The sequence below is a fragment of the Bufo bufo genome, chromosome 1 (assembly GCF_905171765.1).
Source record: "Bufo bufo chromosome 1, aBufBuf1.1, whole genome shotgun sequence".
Lineage (NCBI taxonomy): Eukaryota > Metazoa > Chordata > Amphibia > Anura > Bufonidae > Bufo > Bufo bufo.
Window position 1 is genome coordinate 171,126,851 of NC_053389.1, and position 20,739 is coordinate 171,147,589.

General features: G+C 43.9%; 2 long non-coding RNA genes across 3 annotated transcripts in view; one reads left to right on the plus strand and one right to left on the minus strand.

Moving 5' to 3' along the window:
- Positions 1–9,862, plus strand: LOC121001154. 2 transcript variants are annotated; one of them, XR_005778994.1, is made up of 4 exons: positions 1–95; positions 9,335–9,392; positions 9,518–9,679; positions 9,806–9,862. It is a non-coding gene; the product is annotated as an uncharacterized LOC121001154 (long non-coding RNA). The 2 variants fall into 2 exon arrangements; XR_005778993.1 differs by having other exon boundaries at positions 9,737–9,837.
- LOC121001159 overlaps positions 9,037–20,739 on the minus strand; it is a 23,401-nt gene continuing 11,698 nt past the window's right edge. The window contains exons 4-5 of the long non-coding RNA XR_005778995.1: positions 18,178–18,183; positions 9,037–9,210 (exon numbers count right to left, since the gene is read on the minus strand). This is a non-coding gene — a long non-coding RNA (uncharacterized LOC121001159). The remainder of the gene's footprint in view (positions 9,211–18,177; positions 18,184–20,739) is intronic.

A 20,739-nucleotide genomic window follows, 5' to 3' on the forward strand; every position in this document is an offset into this window, starting at 1 on the left:
AGCTGTAAATTCACTAATGCAAAGTGCACAGAAAAAGGAAAGTAGAAAGGCCGTTTTAAAAAGGCACGTCTCATAAGGAGATGAGCAAATGGCTGGTAGGTATTCAACAAATTTTTGTAAAAATTCTAGAGGTAAAGGTATGGTTCTAGTTTTTTTAGGGAAAAACCCATATGAAGTGCTTTGTCAGAATAAAATTTACCTTCGAATTGGAAGCCTAGTGAATTATAACCAGTTGGGTTAATAGGTAACAATCTGAAGGCAGATTTAACGTCCGTTTTTGCCATAAGCGCATTTCTACCTGCTTTGTTAAGTAAGGATAGCGCTTGATCAAACGATGCATAATGTACTGTTGAAGCATTTTTATCAATTAGGTCATTTAGAGAATTATCTTTTGGGTATGATAAATTATGTATTAGGCGGTAGCTATTAACCTCCTTTTTTGGTACTAAACCAAGAGGCGAAATTCTAAAGTTAATGAAAGGGGGCTGTAAAAAAGGGCCAGCTACCCTGTTCTCTTGAACAGTTTTTTCTTGAACAGCTTTTTTTATTTACAAATTTTACGTTTTTAATCAAGGAACGACCAGAACCAACAAAAGTGGGTACATAAAACCTGTTCGTAAAACCCTCAATTAATATTTGAGCTTTCGTTTTGTCTGGGTATATTTTTAAATAGTGGATGAGTCTTGGTAGTATCAATGGTGTCACCTTCTCTATTGGATTCTGTTTTGTTTGTGTAATGTTGACCATGTTTTTTAAAAATTTTGTCGCTGGGTAATTACCGGTGCAAAAAGTGCAGTCGTGTTTGCTTGCCATCTGCATATTGACTCGTTGAAGGCGAAGCAAACCCCTTTTTTGAAAGATTGGACCTTTGAGGTAACATGAGGTTAATCCAAAGGCCCACGTCGTTGGACCCCCAATTTAGTTCCGGGTATACTGCCAATTTTTGTCAGTAGGACTCATTATAGATCCATGCATTACCTCCGAAGTTTTTATATGCTTCTAGTATACTATCTAGATGATGAAATAATCCGCTACAGTGTATCGGATGTTTCCCCTGACTTCCTTGGCAGCACATGAAGGGTTAAGTCCGTCCCATTCTCGCCCTAGGAGCGCCCACCTAGATATTACAAACAAGGTAATTAGTTACTTAGGTTATATATATCCCCCCCTCTCCCAACCTCCAATGTGTTTTTTTATTTGTCCTCATTCTGAAAAGGACAGGCCCATCGGATCGTTGGAGCCCTCATGCCGTGGGGGTGTCCCAGGCTTAAGGCTCAGAGTCCAGCTTGCCATGGGGGCTCCTTGGCGCTGCTCTGTTCGGCGTACCGCCCGCTAGCCATGCTGCCCGAGGGAGTAGTTCTGCCGCACATCGCTGCACTTCAATGGCGGCTCAGGCAGGCAATGGAACGCAGAGTGGAATGCAGCGCTCTGCGTCTGACATCATCAGCGAGCGCCCTCCCTCACGTTTTTTGCGGCAAATTCTAATATTTAAGCGGTATGTGTGTATGTTCGGCTGCCCTGGTGCCTTGGCAGCCGAGCTCTTCATCCACAAGGTATTTCTCCTGGGCCAGGTTGTTCTCTTACCCTGGCTTACAGTTGAAGCATTTAGGATATAATTATGTATAATATAATTATATGTATTCATGTCCTCCCTACAGATGTCCAGCCATTCTAGTAAAGGGGGAAAGAGAGCAAGAAAGCACAGGCACAGACTGTCAATCCTGCGACCAGCCTCTCCCTGATGATCACCGTGATGATTACTGTGGGATCTGTGTATTAGAGGTGTCTTCACATTCTCCAGAATCCTCACCCAGACGTTTAAAGAGACGGAAGAAGAAGCAGTCCCTGTGCATCTCTTGCATTAAGCCTCTTCCTGATAATTACACTTCCAATATCTGTGCAGACTGTACTCAACCTGAAGTCGTGTCTGAAGAAAATACTAAGAAACGTAGTCAGTTTTGTCTCAATCCAAGAAACGTAAGACTCATAAAAAGAAGCGAGCTGATCCTAGCCCATCTACATCAGCGGAGGGGTACTCACGCTGAGAAGGCGAAATTTTCTCAGACTCTAACTCAGAAACTGAACTAGCCACTGAAGATAATTTTTTTAATTTAGAAAAGAGGATATCAACTGTCTCATTAAAGATGTAAAACACATAATTGAATCCAAAAAGGAGACGTCGGCTGATCAGGATGAAGGAAGTTTATTTTATTTTCCGAGGAAAAAAGCTTGCGTATTTCCCAGTCATCCGGTACTAGAATCCATTATCCAGAAGGGATGGAAACATCCTATGAGAAAGTTGGATTAAGGCAGAAGGTTCAGAGCCATGTATAAAATAGACCCGGCGGAATCGGAGACATGGGAAGCACCTTCCAGGGTTGATCCTGCTGTGGCTAGACTGGCTAAAAGGTCCTTTTTTCCATCTGACGATTCCACATTACTGAAGGATCCGATGGACAAGAAGGCAGACAACCTTCTAAAGAGACTCCACACCTATTTAGCCTCTCTTAAAAAAGTCTCTATGGCTGCAGTTCCTGTAGCTCGCGCTCTAAGAGTATAGTTAAGTCAACTCGGAAGGGATATTGAAAACAGCATCCCTAGAGATGAGTTACTTCAGCAGCTGCCAACCTTGCGACTTCCCGGTCGATACTTTAAGAGGCCTAGCAAAGAATATGGCACTCTCAAGCACCATTAGAAGGTCGATCTGGTTGAAGTTATGGTCTGGTGATATCTCCTCCAAGAATAATCTATGTTCTCTTCCGTTTGAACCTGGCAGATTATTTGGCTCTCAGCTGGATAGTCTTCTCGAAGCTAATAAGGAAGATAAGGCTCTGGATTTTCCTCTATCAAAGCGTAGAGTCCAGTCAAGGGGATTTCGTCCTTATAGAAGACAGCGTTTTCAAAGATCAGACTTTCGTGGATGCTCGGGCAGAGGAAGATCTGACCGTAGATTCTTTGGCAGTTCATCCGATAAAGGCAAAAAGAGACCGTAGGTAAAATCCAGCAAGGAAGATTTCTGACGCCAGAAGCCGAAGAGTAGGGGCTCGCCTTACTCAGTTTTACGCAGCCTGGCAGGAGATTACCTCAGACAGTTGGGCTCTGGAGATTGTGAGAGTAGGATACTCGCTGGAATTTGTTCACCATCCGAGAGACCGTTTCCTTCTAAATCAAAGAGAAGATCCCCGTGTCATAAGTCTGGTAGAGGAATTTCTTCAAAAAGGTGCATTAGAGCCTGTGCCAAAACATCAAGAAGGAACAGGAGTATATTCCCGGGTGTTTCCAGTCCCCAAATCAGAAGGAAAGTGGCGACTGATTATAGACCTCCGTTATGTGAATCGTTACATCAGAAAGATACATTTCAAGATGGAGAACATAAGGTCAATCACGTCCCTGCTTCAGGAAGGACACTTCATGGCATCCTTAGACTTGAGAGATGCGTATCTTCACATCCCGATAAAAGATCATCAAGACGGTTCCTGAGAATAGCTATTGTCACAGGGGGAAAAATAAAACATCTATAATTCAGAGCTCTGCCCTTCGGCCTCTCCTCTGCACCCAGGGTCTTTACGAAGATATCGATTATTGCTGTAGCAAGCCTGCGGCTTCAAGCCTTGCAAGTGTTCCCGTATCTAGATGACTGGCTGATAGTGGCACCTACCAGAGACTTGCTGAATTCACATCTCCAGAGAGTCATCAATCTTCTTCATACCTTAGGCTTCCTGATCAATTGGGAGAAATCCGACATTCTACCATCAATGTCGAAAATATTTTTGGGGTTCCGGAAAAACACGTGCACTATGACCCTTTATCTTCCCCCCTCCAAGATAACTACAGTAACATCAGAAGTAAGGATGTTAATTGCTTGCAAAAGGCCTATATGTCATGGCGGACGTGCACTCAGTATAAAAGATGACACACCAACTAGGCTCTGGACGAGAGACAGGGGAAGGGTCACCTCCTAGTTTATCCCTGACCTCTTTCCCTGCACTGCTCAGCCCGCAGACAGACCTTGAAGGTAGGTGTGCTGTGTCCTCCAGCCTGGACTGAGAAAACTCTAAACTCCCTGAGATGGTGAAGTGGGGAGATAGGAGCAGCCTGCTCGCACAGAACCTGGATGGGATAGATGACACAAACAACCAAACAAGAAATGACACTTATCTTCTGAGAGCAGGAACTGACAGCCAACCTTCCCTCCAAACTTCCCAGACCAAAATGATCAGTATAATCCGCTCAGAGCACTTAGCTGGAGATCATTTAAACTAATGACTCCACCCAGTGCACCTGATGGGAGGTGGATCCAGCACGGCACCAAAACAAATACTAAACTCGTGCTGCAATCCTGGCCGACCTCCGCACATCGTCAGAGTGGGGCATGACACTATAGTTCGCAGAGTAATAAAAACACTGGGTCATATGACTTCGGTAATAGATGCAGTGCCGTGGGCGCGCGGATCCATATCCGAGAATTACAACAGGACCTGTTACGGGTCTGGAAACACGGTCGCAGTCTTGCAGCTCGAATCAAGTTGAGACCATCCACAATTGCGGATCTAAAATGGTGGTTGAAAGAGAGGAATTTATCCAAAGGCAAATCCTTCCTGTTTACACCTCCAGTAATTATTACCACAGATGCGTCTGCCCTGGGCTGGGGAGCCCATCTTCAAAACAAATGGGTTCAAGGTGCATGGTCCTACGCAGAACGGCAACTATCCTCGAATTTCAGGGAATTGAAGGCGATAAAGCTGGCATTACAACATTTCCAGACGGATCTAAAAGGCCAGTCGGTCAAGGTACAATCGGACAATCTCCCCGAGGTGTTTTATATAAACAAGCAGGGAGGCACAAGGAGCCTTCCCCTCCTCTCATTATGCAAGAAGATATTTGCATGGGCAGAACTGTACCTACAAAATTTGAGAGCAGTGCATATCAAAGGCTCTTTGAATATACAAGCGGATCTTCTGAGCCGGAAGAGAATCAGGCAATCAGAGTGGGAACTAAATCCGAATTACTTTCTACAGATTACAGCCAGGTGGGGGACACCAACATTGGATCTGATGGCTTCCAGACAGAACAGAAAACTACCCATGTTCTGCTCACTGAACAAATTCCACAAACCAACAGCGATAGATGCTTTCTCAATAAGCTGGAAGGACCAGTACGTTTACATCTTTCCGCCTGTCCCTCTCATTCTGAAGGTCCTATAGAAAATTCAACTGGAGAGGCCTCAAGCGATATTGATCACTCCCTTCTGGCCGCGAAGGCCTTGTTTCTCACTTCTACTCCAATTGTCGAGAGGAGTTGTGACAAACTGCCATTTGCCACTGGGCATTGTAGAGGACTTATGGCTAGCCTCCTGCCCTACGACTATGGCCCCGGGACATGTTGCCCTTCATTAACAGTGACAGAACTGTGCCGCATGTCTGGACTGTTGGTGGGACCGAACGCGGTCAGCGGTGTATGCTGGGGATTCTGTGGAGCTGGAATCGGATGCGCGGATACACGAACGCCGCTGACCCTTACCTTCTGCCATACTGAACTTTCAGCTCCGTTCGAAGATGGGACTTAGTCGTTTTTCTGCATGGAATTGACCGACCGCACAGCCCAAATCTATGGAACTGTTTTGGGCAGGAAATTGTGCTTGCGGTCGGTCATAAAGGACTTCCACTAAACTTTTGATCCGCTGGAGGGATTTGTGTGATTTTTGGAAGTGTTTATGTTTGATGTATGCAGAGTTTAAATATGTAATTTTTATGGAGATGGAATGTATGGTTTTAAAGTTACAGTGTATGTTTAAAAACTGTATTTTTACTGTCTGTGATAGTTATGTTAATCCATAATTATATCCCAGACAGAAGGGAGGATTTTGTGTATTCGGGTGGGGATTCCTCTCCTATTGTTCCCACATGTGTATTGGTGATCTCCCTTTGTCCTGGGAGATAATTGAATTGCACTTCGGGTGTCTCCAGGCAGAGAGGAGGAAACCATGATGCATTGTGGGGACCTGCATAAATACGGGCGGGTAGCCCTCAATAAAGAGTTCAGTTCCTGTTTTAACCCTTCAAAACGCAGCCTTGTCTCGTTATTGGAGGGAATTGCTGTATCACGCTGGGGATTGCTATGCTCTGCATATTCCCTGGAGGAGAGATCTTTCCCACACGGTCCTGAATGCTGGAGGTTCATTCAGGGTGGAAGGAAGACGGCGCGGCTCCAGTTAAGCTACGGCGGTTGTGGAGTCTGCGGTGCTTTTGGTGTCCAGTGCGGTGCTTGTAAACCTCGGCGCAAGCTAGGAAGCGTCCATTAACGGAAGCGGATCCGTTACAGGAGTCTACTGGAAACTTCCTTCTCACCCCGATCTACTCTTACAGAACAGCCTGTATCATCAGAATCTAAAGAGACTTCATCTCACAGCTTAGAGACTGAGAGGTCCAGATTAGAGGGCAAGGGTCTCTCCGGCCCGGTCATCAATACTTTGCTTTCCTCCAGTAAATTTTCTACCAATATAAAATATGAGAAAATATGGAGGAAGTTTACATCTTGGATGTTGGAAACTAATTGTCCGAATATTACGGTTCCCGCTATTCTTCAGTTCCTTCAGGATATATTTCAGAAGGGTTTGACCCCGAATACATTAAAAGTACATATGACAGCTATAAAAGCAAGTATGGAAATCATCCTTTAATAAATCGCTTCTTTAAAGCCGTAAAAAAACTAAGACCGGTTCTCATACATCCTATGCCTGTTTGGGATTTATCACTAGTCCTGAGAAGATTGACTGAACCTCCCTTTGAACCTTTATTGGATGTGGAACTGAAATGGCTCTCCTGCAAGGTCTTCTTCCTCATTGCCATCACTACGGCTAAAAGACTCAGGGAATTGCAGGCTTTATCTGCTAGATCACCTTACTTAAGGATTCTTCCGGACGGGGTTCTTCTATGCGCACTACCTCCCTTTTTGCCCAAAGTACCTTCCTCCATCAATGTCAACAGAGAAGCGTTCCTTCCTATATTTTTCCCAGATCCTTAGGATGAGGAACAGTCACGTCTACACACTTTGGACGTTAAAAGAGCAGTAGAGATCTATCTGCAGAGAACTGAAGAATTCAGGATAGAGGAAAATTTGTTCCTTTTATACTCTGGGCCGAATAAAGGTCACAAAGCGTCTAAGATTTCATTGGCAAGATGGATAAAATCTTTCATTATGGAAGCTTACATCATGGAAGGCGTGTCTCCTCCATTTCCTATTAGAGCCCATTGTACTAGGGCTACAGCGGCATCCTGGGCGGAACAAGCACATGTGTCCCTGGAAGACATTTGTAGAGCAGCATCTTGGTCCATTCCATCAACCTTCGTGAAACATTACTGGCTGGACATGGATGCTAAGAGCTCAGCCTTCGGCACTGGGGTTTTGAGTGCAGTCTTGCATTAGTTCCCTCCCTTTATTATTTATGCAAATCCCTTCATGTGCTGCCGAGGACGTCAGGGGAAAGTGAAAATTAGTACCTGGAATTTTGCTCTCCATGAGTCCGAAGGCAGCACATGCTTACCCTCCCTAATAAAATTATTTTTACTGCAATTTGGTCTGAATCTATTTTTTAAAACACATCGGAGGTTGGGAGAGGGGGAGATATATATAACCTAAGTAACTAATTACCTGGTTTGTATTATCTAGGTGGGCGGTCCTAGGGCGAGAATGGGACAGACTTAACCCTTCATGTGCTGCCTTCGGACTCATGGAAAGCAAAATTCCAGGTACCAATTTTCACTTTCTCACCCATTACTGCTGCGTATATGCAAAACGCTTGAAGCCAGTTTAAAAAAGTTTTTTGTTGGTTTCTTTTTCTCTCTTCCTCTTCTTTTTTATCTAATTTTACTGTTTCTTTTGAAGAAGGGAGGAGAGAAAAAATGTCAATGTATTATCTTTTACAATTTTTTTCTTTTGTTTTAAGTGACGAATGGTAACCCAGTGGGGATATCTGGCAGGGCATAGTTTCTTTTAAAGATGTTTCTTTTATCCCACAGCCAGCCTCCAAAGATGGGATTAAACATTTGTCCTTCTGAAATCCCAAATTTTCCGTAGTACAAATATTGTCTGATTTGTTTGCGTTTACATTGGGACACTCCACCGCTAAATCTCTGCCTGGTGAAGACCAGACAGAATTTGTATTTTGAGTGTTTTAATTTTGAGAAATAAAATAAATGAAATCTTTGAATAACTGAACCTTATGGCCTCTTTCACACGGGCATTGCGGGAAAATGTGCGGGTGCATTACGGGAACACCCGCAATTTTTCAGCGCGAGTGCAAAATATTGTAATGCGTTTTGCACTCGTGTGAGAAAAATCGCGCATGTTTGGTACCCAAACTCGAACTTCTTCACAGAAGTTCGGGCTTGGGTTAGGTGTTCTGTAGATTGTATTATTTCCCCTTATAACATAGTTATAAGGGAAAATAATAGCATTCTGAATATGGAATGCTTAGTAAAACATCGCTGGAGGGGTTAAAAAAATAAAACAAATTTTTTAACTCACCTTAGTCCACTTAATCGCGATGCCCGGGATCTCCTTCTGTCTCCTTTACTGAACAGGACCTGTGGTGAGCATTCATTACAGGTCAAGGACCTGTGGTGACGTCACTCAGGTCATCACATGATCCATCACCATGGTAAAAGATCATGTGATAGATCATGTGATGACCGGAGTGACGTCACCACAGGTCCTTGACCTATAATGAATGCTCACCACAGGTCCTGTTCAGTAAAGGAGACAGAAGGAGATGCCGGGCATCGCGATCAAGTGGACTAAGGTGAGTTAAATTATTATAATAATTTTTTTAACCCCTCCAGCGCTATTTTACTATGCATTCTGTATTCAGAATGCTATTATTTTCCCTTATAACCATGTTATAAGGGAAAATAATAATGATCGGGTCTCCATCCCAATCGTCTCCTAGCAACCGTGCGTGAAAATCACACCTCATCCGCACTTGCTTGCGGATGCTTGCGATTTTCACGCAACCCCATTCACTTCTATGAACGGGAAAAACGCAGAATATAGAGCATGCTGCGATTTTCACGCAACGCACAAGTGATGCGTGAAAATCACCGCTCATGTGAACAGCCCCATAGAAATGAATGGGTCGGTATTCAGTGCAGTTGCAATGCGTTCAACACACGCATCGCATCCAAGCGGAATACTCGCCCGTTTGAAAGGGGCCTATCAGTACAAAAGGTGTCAGCATTCAAAGAAATATGTCTAATTGATTGATTAGTGTCCTGCAAATTATTGTCGCTAATTGGTGTTGGTGTAATGTAATTCTCACCATCCTGTGTGTTTCTAGGTGCTGTAGCTTGATTGACAGTTGAATATGTTCTAGCTGTTGGAGATGGCGACCGTTGGTGAGTATTTAGTTTCTTCTCTTTACTCCTCGAGTTGCGTGACGCAGTGAAATTGGTATTTCTGTGTTTTACAGCTAATTGGGGAGGAGAATAACTTATTTTTTCCTTTCTGGTTCTTTTTGTAGGCGGAGAAGAAGCCGGAGCATCGTTGAAAGTGTGCGACGCGATGATGTCACTTCTAGGTGCCGGCTCTGCGCTCCCAGATGAAGAGACAGCACAGACCAGATGAATGAATCGTGGATCAAGAAATCTTCCTGGAGGCATCGTCTGTGCCAAGCTTCTCCACCGTAAGTTTCAGCTTTTGTAATCAATTGTTTGAGTAATTCTTCCATTTCTTCTTTCAGGTGCAGGTCCGGATTCTTTGCTGCCAGTTACGTGAGTGCGCAGCAACTGACATGTCTTCTCTTTTATAGGTATCCATGAGACTGACTGTCTCCAATCAAGCTGTTCTTTCACCTTCATGAGAACTTGGTATAAGGGAGGGGGGAGAGGTATAAGCAGTAGAAAGAGTGAAGTGCTTATGCCGCTGTACAGAACACTGGTGAGACCTCACTTGGAGTATTGTGCGCAGTACTGGAGGCCATATCTCCAGAAGGATATAGATACTCTAGAGAGAGTTCAGAGAAGAGCTACTAAACTAGTACATGGATTGCAGGATAAAACTTACCAGGAAAGGTTAAAGGACCTTAATATGTATAGCTTGGAAGAAAGAAGAGACAGAGGGGATATGATAGAAACTTTTAAATACATAAAGGGAATCAACTCGGTAAAGGAAGAGAGCATATTTAAAAGAAGAAAAACTACCACAAGAGGACACAGTTTTAAATTAGAGGGGCAAAGGTTTAAAAGTAATATAAGGAAGTATTACTTTACTGAGAGAGTAGTGGATGCATGGAATAGCCTTCCTGCAGAAGTGGTAGCTGCAAATACAGTGAAGGGGTTTAAGCAGGCATGGGATAGGCATAAGGCCATCCTTCATATAAGATAGGGCCGGGGGCTATCCATAGTATTCAGTATATTGGGCAGACTAGATGGGCCAAATGGTTCTTATCTGCCGACACATTCTATGTTTCTATGTTTCTATGTTAACTTCAGACTGCTCCATTCACATCTGATAATACTGATAAATATAACACTTGCACATGTAAATAGTGGGGGGTCATGACACCATGTGCCCCCTTATTTGCATCCGCTAACAAGGTCTCATCAGAACAGCTGTCGAAATGCAAGACTGTCCAGTCGGATCCGGGACAGTTGGAAGGAAGCAGTACAGTACAGGTCCCGCAGCCCAGAGCTGATAGGAAGCCATTAGGGTGGGATCACACATAGGTTTTTTTATGGTGTTTTTGTGCACTTATGCGTTTTTAGTACCTGCGTTTTCAGGTGTGTTTTTTGCGGTAACTCCAGTTCCAGATCTTAGCTGAAAATCTATGGCAAATATGAAATGAAGGACACGCAAGTATTCTTTTTTTGTTTCATCAGGTGGCATTTTATAAGGTCTCTGGCGTATTTTGAAAAGGAGCATGCTGAAGGTTTTGCCATTTTCTTCTGGCACTTTGACAACATCTAGGGAAAAAAAGTAGTGTTAAATAAACATGGTTCACACAATCATTTAGGAAAAACTGCTGCTAAAAAATTTTTTATGTGAAAATAAGTGACCAGTTTCTATGGCTTATTTTAGTAGTAGACCCTTAGGATTGTGACTGGAGTGATACAGAATTGTGAGTACAGCTCTGGATGTGTCTGGAGTATAGAACATCATGTAACAGTAGAACAGAACTGAGAGTGCAGCTCTGCACATGACTTGAGTATGGCAGAGGATAGCCACAGTTCCTCTGAATATACAGTGATGATATCTGGATGTAAGCTGTCACATGGTATTGGAGGTGGAGTTGCTCTTTATGCTGCTGCCTCTTTCCAGGATTTTGTCTGTTTCCCATATTCGGTTTTCTTCTACAGAACATTTTTCAAATGTTTGTCCGTGTTTGGAGGAGTTGGGAGGGTGACGTCCAATACAGCAATTCTCAAGTATACTGAGATAAGGTCGGCATGGCCAGAGAGTCTGGAAAGTTCCGATATTTCAGGAATGTGAAATTCCGATCACAGAAGGTTCCTGTCTTATGCCTCAGTGATATAATTGGAGATGAACTTGGATGCACTGACACACTGTGACGCAATGTCGCACACCACATGACAGTGGAAATGAATGGAGAACGTGGCCCATGACAGATCTGTCTGATCAGGAATCTGTTTTTCCTTTATAATGGCCTCACCAACATTGATCCACTATGGGTGTTGTCTGGTGACTGTTTGCTCTGTGCTGTACCTGTCATGGCTGCACCCAGAGCTACATGCTGTGTTAACCCTTAGTATACAGTTTTTAGTTATTTTTTTGCATTTTCATTTTCCTTCCCTATCTTCCTTGAGCCATAACTTTTTTTATTTTTCCGTTCACATATCCATATGAGGGCTTATTTTTTGCAGGACAAGTTGTACTTTCTAATGCCACCATTTAACTGCTTACCGACCGCCTAACGCACGGATGCGTCCTGGCGGCAGTCGATTCATTCCTCCTGGACGCATCCGTGCGTCATCTCGCGAGACGCGAGATTTCCTGTGAACGCGCGCATTCACAGGATCGGCAGGTAAGCGATTGGATCTGCAGCCTGCCAGCGGCGATCATTCGCTGGCAGGCTGTAGATGCGATTTTTTTTAACCCCTAACAGGTATATTAGACGCTGTTTTGATAACAGCGTCTAATATACCTGCTACCTGGTCCTCTGGTGGTCCCTTTTGCTTGGATCGACCACCAGAGGACACAGGCAGCTCTGTAATAAGTAGCACCAAGCACCACACTACACTACCCCCCCCCCCCTGTCACTTATTAACCCTTTATTAACCCCTGATCACCCCATATAGACTCCCTGATCACCCCTCTGTCATTGATCACCCCCCTGTAAGGCTCCATTCAGATGTCCGTATGTGTTTTACGGATCCACGGATACATGGATCGGATCCGCAAAACACATACGGAAGTCTCAATGGAGCCTTACAGGGGGGTGATCAATGACAGGGGGGTGATCACCCCATATAGACTCATTGATCACCCCTCCCGTCATTGATCACCCCCCTGTCATTGATCACCCACCTGTAAGGCTCCATTCAGACGTCCGTATGTGTTTTGCGGATCCGATCCATGGATCCGTGGATCCGCAAAACACATACGGACCTCTGAATGGAGACTTACAGGGGGGTGATCAATGACAGGGTGGTGATCATCCCATATAGACTCCCTGATCACCCCCCTGTCATTGATCACCCCCTTGTAAGGCTGGCTCCATTCAGAGGTCCGTATGTGTTTTGCGGATCCACGGATACATGGATCGGATCCGCAAAACACATACGGACATCTGAATGGAGCCTTACAGGGCGGGATCACCCCATATAGACTCCCTGATCACCCCCCTGTCATTGATCACCCCCCTGTAAGGCTCCATTCAGACGTCCGTATGTGTTTTGCGGATCCGATCCATGGATCCGTGGATCCGCAAAACACATACGGACCTTTGAATGAAGCCTTACAGGGGGGTGATCACCCCATATAGACTCCCTGATCACCCCCCTGTCATTGATCACCCCCCTGTCATTGATCACCCACCTGTAAGGCTCCATTCAGACGTCCGTATGTGTTTTGCGGATCCGAAAAACACATACGGACCTCTGAATGGAGCCTTACAGGGGGGTGATCACCCCATATAGACTCCCTGATCACCCCCCTGTCATTGATCACCCCCCTGTAAGGCTCCATTCAGATGTCCGTATGTGTTTTGCGGATCCGATCCATGGATCTGTGGATCCGCAAAACACATACGGACCTCTGAATGGAGACTTACAGGGGGGTGATCAATGACAGGGGGGTGATCAATGAAAAGGTGGTGATCACCCCATATAGACTCCCTGATCACCCCCCCGTAAGGCTCCATTCAGACATTTTTTTGGCACAAATTAGCGGCAATTGATATTTTAATTTTTTTTCTTACAAAGTCTCATATTCCACTAACTTGTGACAAAAAATAAAATCTCACATGAACTCACCATACCCCTCACAGAATCCAAATGCGTAAATTTTTTTTTGACATTTAGATTCCAGACTTCGTCTCACGCTTTAGGGCCCCTAAAATGCCAGGGCAGTATAAATACCCCACATGTGACCCCATTTTGGAAAGAAGACACCTCAAGGTATTTTGTGAAGGGCATGGGGAGTTCATGTAAAATTTTATTTTTTGTCACAAGTTAGCGGAAAGGGAGACTTTGTGAGAAAAAACAAAAAAAAATCAATTTCCGCTAACTTGTGCCAAAAAAAAAAAAATTCTATGAACTCGCCATGCCCCTCATTGAATACCTTGGGGTGTCTTCTTTCCAAAATGGGGTCACATGTGGGGTATTTATACTGCCCTGGCATTTTAGGGGCCCTAAAGCGTGAGAAGAAGTCTGGGATCCAAATGTCTAAAAATGCCCTCCTAAAAGGAATTTGGGCCCCTTTGCGCATCTAGGCTGCAAAAAAGTGTCACACATCTGGTATCCCTGTACTCAGGAGAAGTTAGGAAATGTGTTTTGGGGTATCATTTTACATATACCCATGCTGGGTGAGATAAATATCTTGGTCAAATGCCAACTTTGTATAAAAAAATGGGAAAAGTTGTCTTTTGCCGAGATATTTCTCTCACCCAGCATGGGTATATGTAAAATGACACCCCAAAACACATTGCCCAACTTCTCCTGAGTACGGCGATACCAGATGTGTGACACTTTTTTGCAGCCTACGTGGGCAAAGGGGCCCACATTCCAAAGAGCACCTTTAGGATTTCACAGGGCATTTTTTACATATTTTGATTTCAAACTACTTCCCACACATTAGGGCCCCTAAAATGCCAGGGCAGTATAACTACCCCACAAGTGACCCCATTTTGGAAAGAAGACACTCCAAGGTATTTTTGTCACAAGTTAGTGGAATATGAGACTTTGTATGGAAAAAAAGAATAAAATCAGCATTTTCCGCTAACTTGTGACAAAAAATAAAAAGTTCTATGAACTCACTATGCCTATCAGCGAATACCTTAGGGTGTCTACTTTCCGAAATGGGGTTATTTGTGGGGTTTTTCTACTGTCTGGGCATTGTAGAACCTCAGGAAACATGACAGGTGCTCAGAAAGTCAGAGCTGCTTCAAAAAGCGGAAATTCACATTTTTGTACCATAGTTTGTAAACGCTCTAACTTTTACCCAAACATTTTTTTTTTATCAAAGACATGTAGAACAATAAATTTAGAGAAAAATTTATATATGAATGTCGTTTTTTAAAAAAAAATTTACAACTGAAAGTGAAAAATGACTTTTTTTGCAAGAATTTCGTTAAATTTCGATTAATAACAAAAAAAGTAAAAATGTCAGCAGCAATGAAATACCACCAAATGAAAGCTCTATTAGTGAGAAGAAAAGGAGGTAAAATTCATTTGGGTGGTAAGTTGCATGACCGAGCAATAAACCGTGAAAGTAGTGTAGTGCAGAATTGTAAAAAGTGGTCTGGTCATTAAGGGTGTTTAGGCTAGGGATGCTGAGGTGGTTAATATGGCATACAATGTAGTGGGAAGTGGTAAAAGAAATTCTGAATGGGGTGGAATTGGAAAAAAAAAAGCAATTCTTCCTACAGGTTTTGTTCCTACAGCGTTCCCTTTGCGGCAAAACTGACCCGTGCCCTTCATTCTCTGGGTCAGTACGATTACAACGATACCACATATATATAAATTTTTTATGTCTAAATAGTGTAAAAATAAATTAAAACTTTGAAAAATATATATTTTTTTACATCATCATATTCTGACCCACATAACTTTTTTTTATAGTTATATCTACTGAGCTGTGTGAGGGGGCTCATTTTTTGCAGAGCGAACTGTAGTTTTTATTGATACCATATTGGAGTGTGTGTGACTTTTTAATCACATTTTATTACATTTTTTTTTTGGGTAAGAGAAGCAATGAAAAAATGGTGAATCAGCCATTTTGACCATTCACCGTATTGGAAAAATATTTTTATATTTTAATAGTATGGGCGTTTTTGGACACAATGGTGCCCATGATGTTTATATTTTTTGTTATTTATGTATTTATTTGTTTATCCTACGGAAATATTCTACGGAATATTACATTTTTTTTTACATATTTTTTTAAAAACTTTTTTATGGTATTGTAGCTCATGTTTGAGGCTACAAAACCAATTACCGGCATTCTCATAGGCCGCAGAGGATACCAGTAAGAAGCCCGGGAAGCGCGAGCTTCTGGGTTTTTGATCTTTTAGGTGCCATGATCACACTTGATCACGGCATCTAAAGACTTCAATGACCACGATCGGCATTATTGCCGGTAGAGGCCATTAGCCACGGGTCTCTGCTATTTGAAACAGCGGAGACCAGCCAGCCATGGTGTCTGCTGCATGAGCGAGTGGGCGCCATGTTTACCCATCAAAGGAATGTGGTAGAATAGATGCAGTGGGTACAGATATATAGTATATACAGCAGTGGACTGATATATGAGGTACATGCTGTAATTTATACCTTGTACCTCACACATACCTCCCCCTTTGGGCAGAAGTGGGCTAGTCCTGCTTCCTACCAAGCTATAGTGGTGTTGAGAGTTGGAAGGAGAGGAGATAATAAGGCGCAGTGAGGGTGCATTATCCCCCCCTGCAGCAGGAGTCCCAGGAAGCAGCTTGTAGAGCACCAAACTCCTTGCAGTTCATAGACTGAGTATTATGAGAGGGTCAAGAGTCAAAATTACCCCACTCAATGGTACCAGAAAAACTAGAAAGTCCAGTAACCAGACTGAAGCCAAAGGTTAGCATATCAGAGAAAGAGAATAACCTCTTGCTGACCTAGCTAGCTGGTGGAAATCCTAATTGGTCAGTTACAGCTAGATGCGCTTCAGGAGGTCAAGTCCTTGCCTTGGCCACAGCAAAGAACAAATGAGCAGATCCTAGACCGACTCAGTACCACTTTTGAGACTAGGACTGCCTCCGAGCTTAAGATATGCTTCTTTGGAAAGTGACAGCAGTCAAAGGAGACTTTGAGAGACTTTTCCCTGTCCCTGCAAGAAGCTCTGCAGGCTTTTATTCACATAGATCCCCTTGAGGCTGAGGTACAGGATCAAACCCTCAGAGAACAGTTTATTGAAGGTTTCCTGGATGAATCCCTCAAACATCAGCAAAAGATGCTGTCAGCTCAGCACCCAGATACTCTGTTCTTGGATTTTAAAGAATAACTGTCACATTTAGACCCTAATTTCAATTTTCATATATGTAGTTACTAATAACATGATATTCCAGAATCAGTTACTATTAGACTGACTTACCCCATATTTAATAAGATTCAGCCCTTAGCAACCAGTCTGCATAAAACTGCAATTTCACTATTCAGTTAAGATGGCCGCCACTGCCCTCACCCTGAGGCTAATACTGACTGCCCTCACTACCCACAATGCATTGAGCTCTTCACATGCACTAGCCAGTAACAATAGCCCCCCAATAATGTCAGTAACCAGAGCCCTCCCCCCTAAAGGGTTAATCTCCTGCAGCACAAAGGGGTCCTCTTACCACATGTTGCTTTCATTTATACACTGAGCAGATGGCAGATCTCCCTTCCCTGGTGTGCGCTGCTCCAACTCTGCATTCTCCAGCTCTGCTGAGTGAGGGAGCATCTGCCAAGCGCAGGGACAGGGAGAAGTGCACACAGCCCAGGCACTGTTATCAGCTGCTGGGGAGGACCTGGCTTTAATCATTTACTTACAGTCCCTGGCTGTCAGTAATGTGACCCTGCACGCAGCTTGCTTCTGCGTGCTCCGTCTATCAACAGATAGACGGACCATGCCTAACAACCCTATTTTAAGCACAGGTAAAAGTAGGCAGTACAGGAAACAAAAATGTGGAATTAAGGCTACAAAAATGTGGAATTAAGGCTACTTTCACGGAGCTCACAAGCGGCCCCCGAACGCATCCGTACTGCCCTAATGCATTCTGAGTGGACGCGGATCCGCTCAGAATGCATCAGTCTGGCAGCGTTCAGCCTCCGCTCCGCTCAGCAAGCGGACACCTGAACGCTGCTTGCAGTGTTCGGGTGTCCGCCTGGCCGTGCGGAGGCAAGCGGATCTGTCCAGACTTACAATGTAAGTCAATGGGGACGGATCCGTTTGAAGATGACACAATATGGCTCAATCTTCAAACGGATCCGTCCCCCATTGACTTTCAATGTAAAGTCTGGACGGATCCGTTCAGGCTACTTTCAGACTTAGAATTTTTTTTAAACTATAATGCAGACGGATCCGTTCTGAACGGATACAAACGTCTGCATTATAGGAGCGGATCCGTCTGTGCAGACATCAGACGGACCCGCTCTGAACGGTAGTGTGAAAGTAGCCTAAGGGGTAATTGAATACAGGGATTTAATTAACTAAAGAAAGTGACTTTTAAAATTACCTTTATTATATTAGAAAGAGTATAGGTATATATGTACCACTACAATGTGCAAAAGGACATGCAAATACTTGAATTTCTTACAGGGGAGTCATAACCCCCATGAAAACATTCATAGTGACAGGATAGAAGAAGGGGGTTCGAGGAGGAGACCAAGGTCTTGTGGAGAGGGCATGGGTAGACATTGACAAATCTCACCCTAGTTGCCCTACAGACTTCTTAGCCCAGGGCGACCCCCTGATGGTGGAGGTTCCCTGTCCCTGAACCTAATACTATCCAGTCCTTGTTAAACCCTAGAAAGGGGAATATAATTCAATAACGAGTGTCAATGGTTATCCCAACGAATGGGTACCACTGAGGCACTCCAAATAGGGAAAAGAGATCCCGACGCGTTTCACCTAGAACTTTCTAGGCTCATCAGGGGGTGATCTCAAAACAGTCATAGATATAAAGATATGATACTTAGCTCAAAGCAGGATATAGATGGTTTTGTTGACCACCAGAAATAAGGCTGTCCTACTGTGGGTACCTGGAGAGGATATATATATTCAATCAGTAAAAAAAACGGCATCATCTAGAGAAGGTATCTATTCATAGGAAGCCAAGGTATATCCAATCAGAGAGAAAAGCCTACTTACATGTGGACAAATGATACAATCCCAAAACCAAATTGCTTGAGCCATAGTATGCCTGGCCGCAGTCGCGCTATTTATTCGAACTGGTGCGCTTGCCCAGACCTGACGTCGGGACGCCAGAGAACTACTTCCGGTATTCGGACCGAACTTTGAAGCGCACGCTTTCCTTTCTGGGTAACTTCCGGTGACGTGAAACGCACCGTGAAACGCATGTTGTTCATGTGCGTCAAACCCAGAGACCGGAAGTTCTTGTACATCACTTCCGGTTTTATGGTGGAACGCATACTGAAACTCAGATTGCATTCAAAGATGCCAAGGATAGCGTAGCGATAATATAATCATTATTTGACCATGGTCTTATTAACGAGGTAAGGATCGTAGATAAAGTCCATGTTTTAGCATTCGCAATTGAAAAAGGCCAGGGAAATAATAGGACATGCACTAACAAATGTCTCCCATCGTTATAATGGATGATCGCAAAAGGATAACATACACTTGGGTCACCTCCTTGGTAACAACAAGAGAGGGGGAGAGGATACCAAATTGTAAAGGATATGGCAAACTGATATTTGTTCGCTAATTACAGGATGCTTCACGCATCTATATTGCCAGGCAAAGGGCCACATAAAAAAATTACTGAATCGAGATATATATTAAATGGACCAGGGATTCAGATAAAACATGTGAAATTTAATCTTTCATTGAGCCCAAGGGGGGACTGGGACTGGAATCGATAGATCCATGCTGTTCCTTTTTGGGGGATCTTCTTGTCCTAGTCGCCCCTCCTTTGAGGAAGAGGGACCACCTCTAAAACAGAAAAGCGTGCCGAACCCACATCACCCATATGATAGTCATTAAAATGGTGAGCCACAGGCGTGTCTTTTGATTTCTTTAAATCATTAATATGCTCGCAAAACCTTCTTCGAAGTTCTCTTTTAGTTTTGCCTATATAGTCCATAGGACATGTACATTGACAAATGTATACTACACCTTTCGTTTTGCAATTCACATAGTCCCGGATAGAAAAGGGACGTTGTGTAACGGAACAAGTTACTGTCTTTGAGGTGTTAATGAAATTACAGGCTTTGCAGGATCCACATTTAAAGACACCTAAAGGCTTACGGTCTAGCCAAGTGCCCTCTCTTTTAGGACCCTCATAGTGACTATGAACTAGTCGATCCCGTAAGCTCCTGCCTTTTCGGTAGGTAACTTGGGGATATTCCTTAATCACCTGTGCTAGATCCGGGTCCATCGTGAGTATTGGCTAGTACGTTCTCAGAATAGATACTACTTCTCTGTTACCAGAGTCAAAAGTGGAAATCAGGTGTATCAGACCCTCGTCTGTCTCGTCCCTGGACTTTGGTATCAGAAGGTCCTCCCTCTTCCTAGACTCAGCAAATTGAAAAGACTCCTTCAGAAGGTTCAGTGGGTAACCTCTCTGTGCCAGTCTATTTTAAAAAATTTTAGATTCTGAGTTAAAATTACCCCCGGAGGAACAATTTCTGCGAACCCGCAGATACTGTCCCCTGGGATACCCCTCTTCACGGCAGTGGGATGGTGACTATGCCAGTGAAGGATGCTGTTAGTAGCTGTCGGTTTCCAATGTACCGACGTGCTTAGGGTCCCCTCAGGTTTTTCTCACAACCACATCGAGGAACGTAATTTGTTCTGTCTGAGTTTCATAGGTGAAGCTCAGACCGATATCATTTTGATTCAGGATATTAATGAACTTTTGAAAGGCAATTGAATACACAGTGAAAAGTTGAAATAGGGCCACCAAGGTGATATTAATCACCACAATCCAATACTCCAAAAAAAATACGACAGTTATCCTTTAAGGAACTTACTATTGGCTAACTGGGGGAAAGTCACCAATCTGAACCCCCCCCCCCTTCAAGAGAGGAAGGTGTTGCCCATCCTTTGACCTGCTGCCCACAGCCAGATAGCTGAGCATGAGGCTCAGGCATCCACCTCAGATGCCGTCACCGCCCTCACTGCTCGTCTCCCTCCTAGCCAAGAATGTGGAGAGAATGAGGAAGCAGTTGGGATAACTAGAACAGCAGCCCAAGGCCATGAGAGGGACTCCTATACCAAGAGACCGGCCTACACCTGGTACACTAGAAGATCGTCAGCCGACTGTCAGAGCCCAGGTATCAAGAGACCAGGAAGCTTGTATGCCGGCATTGTTGTGGA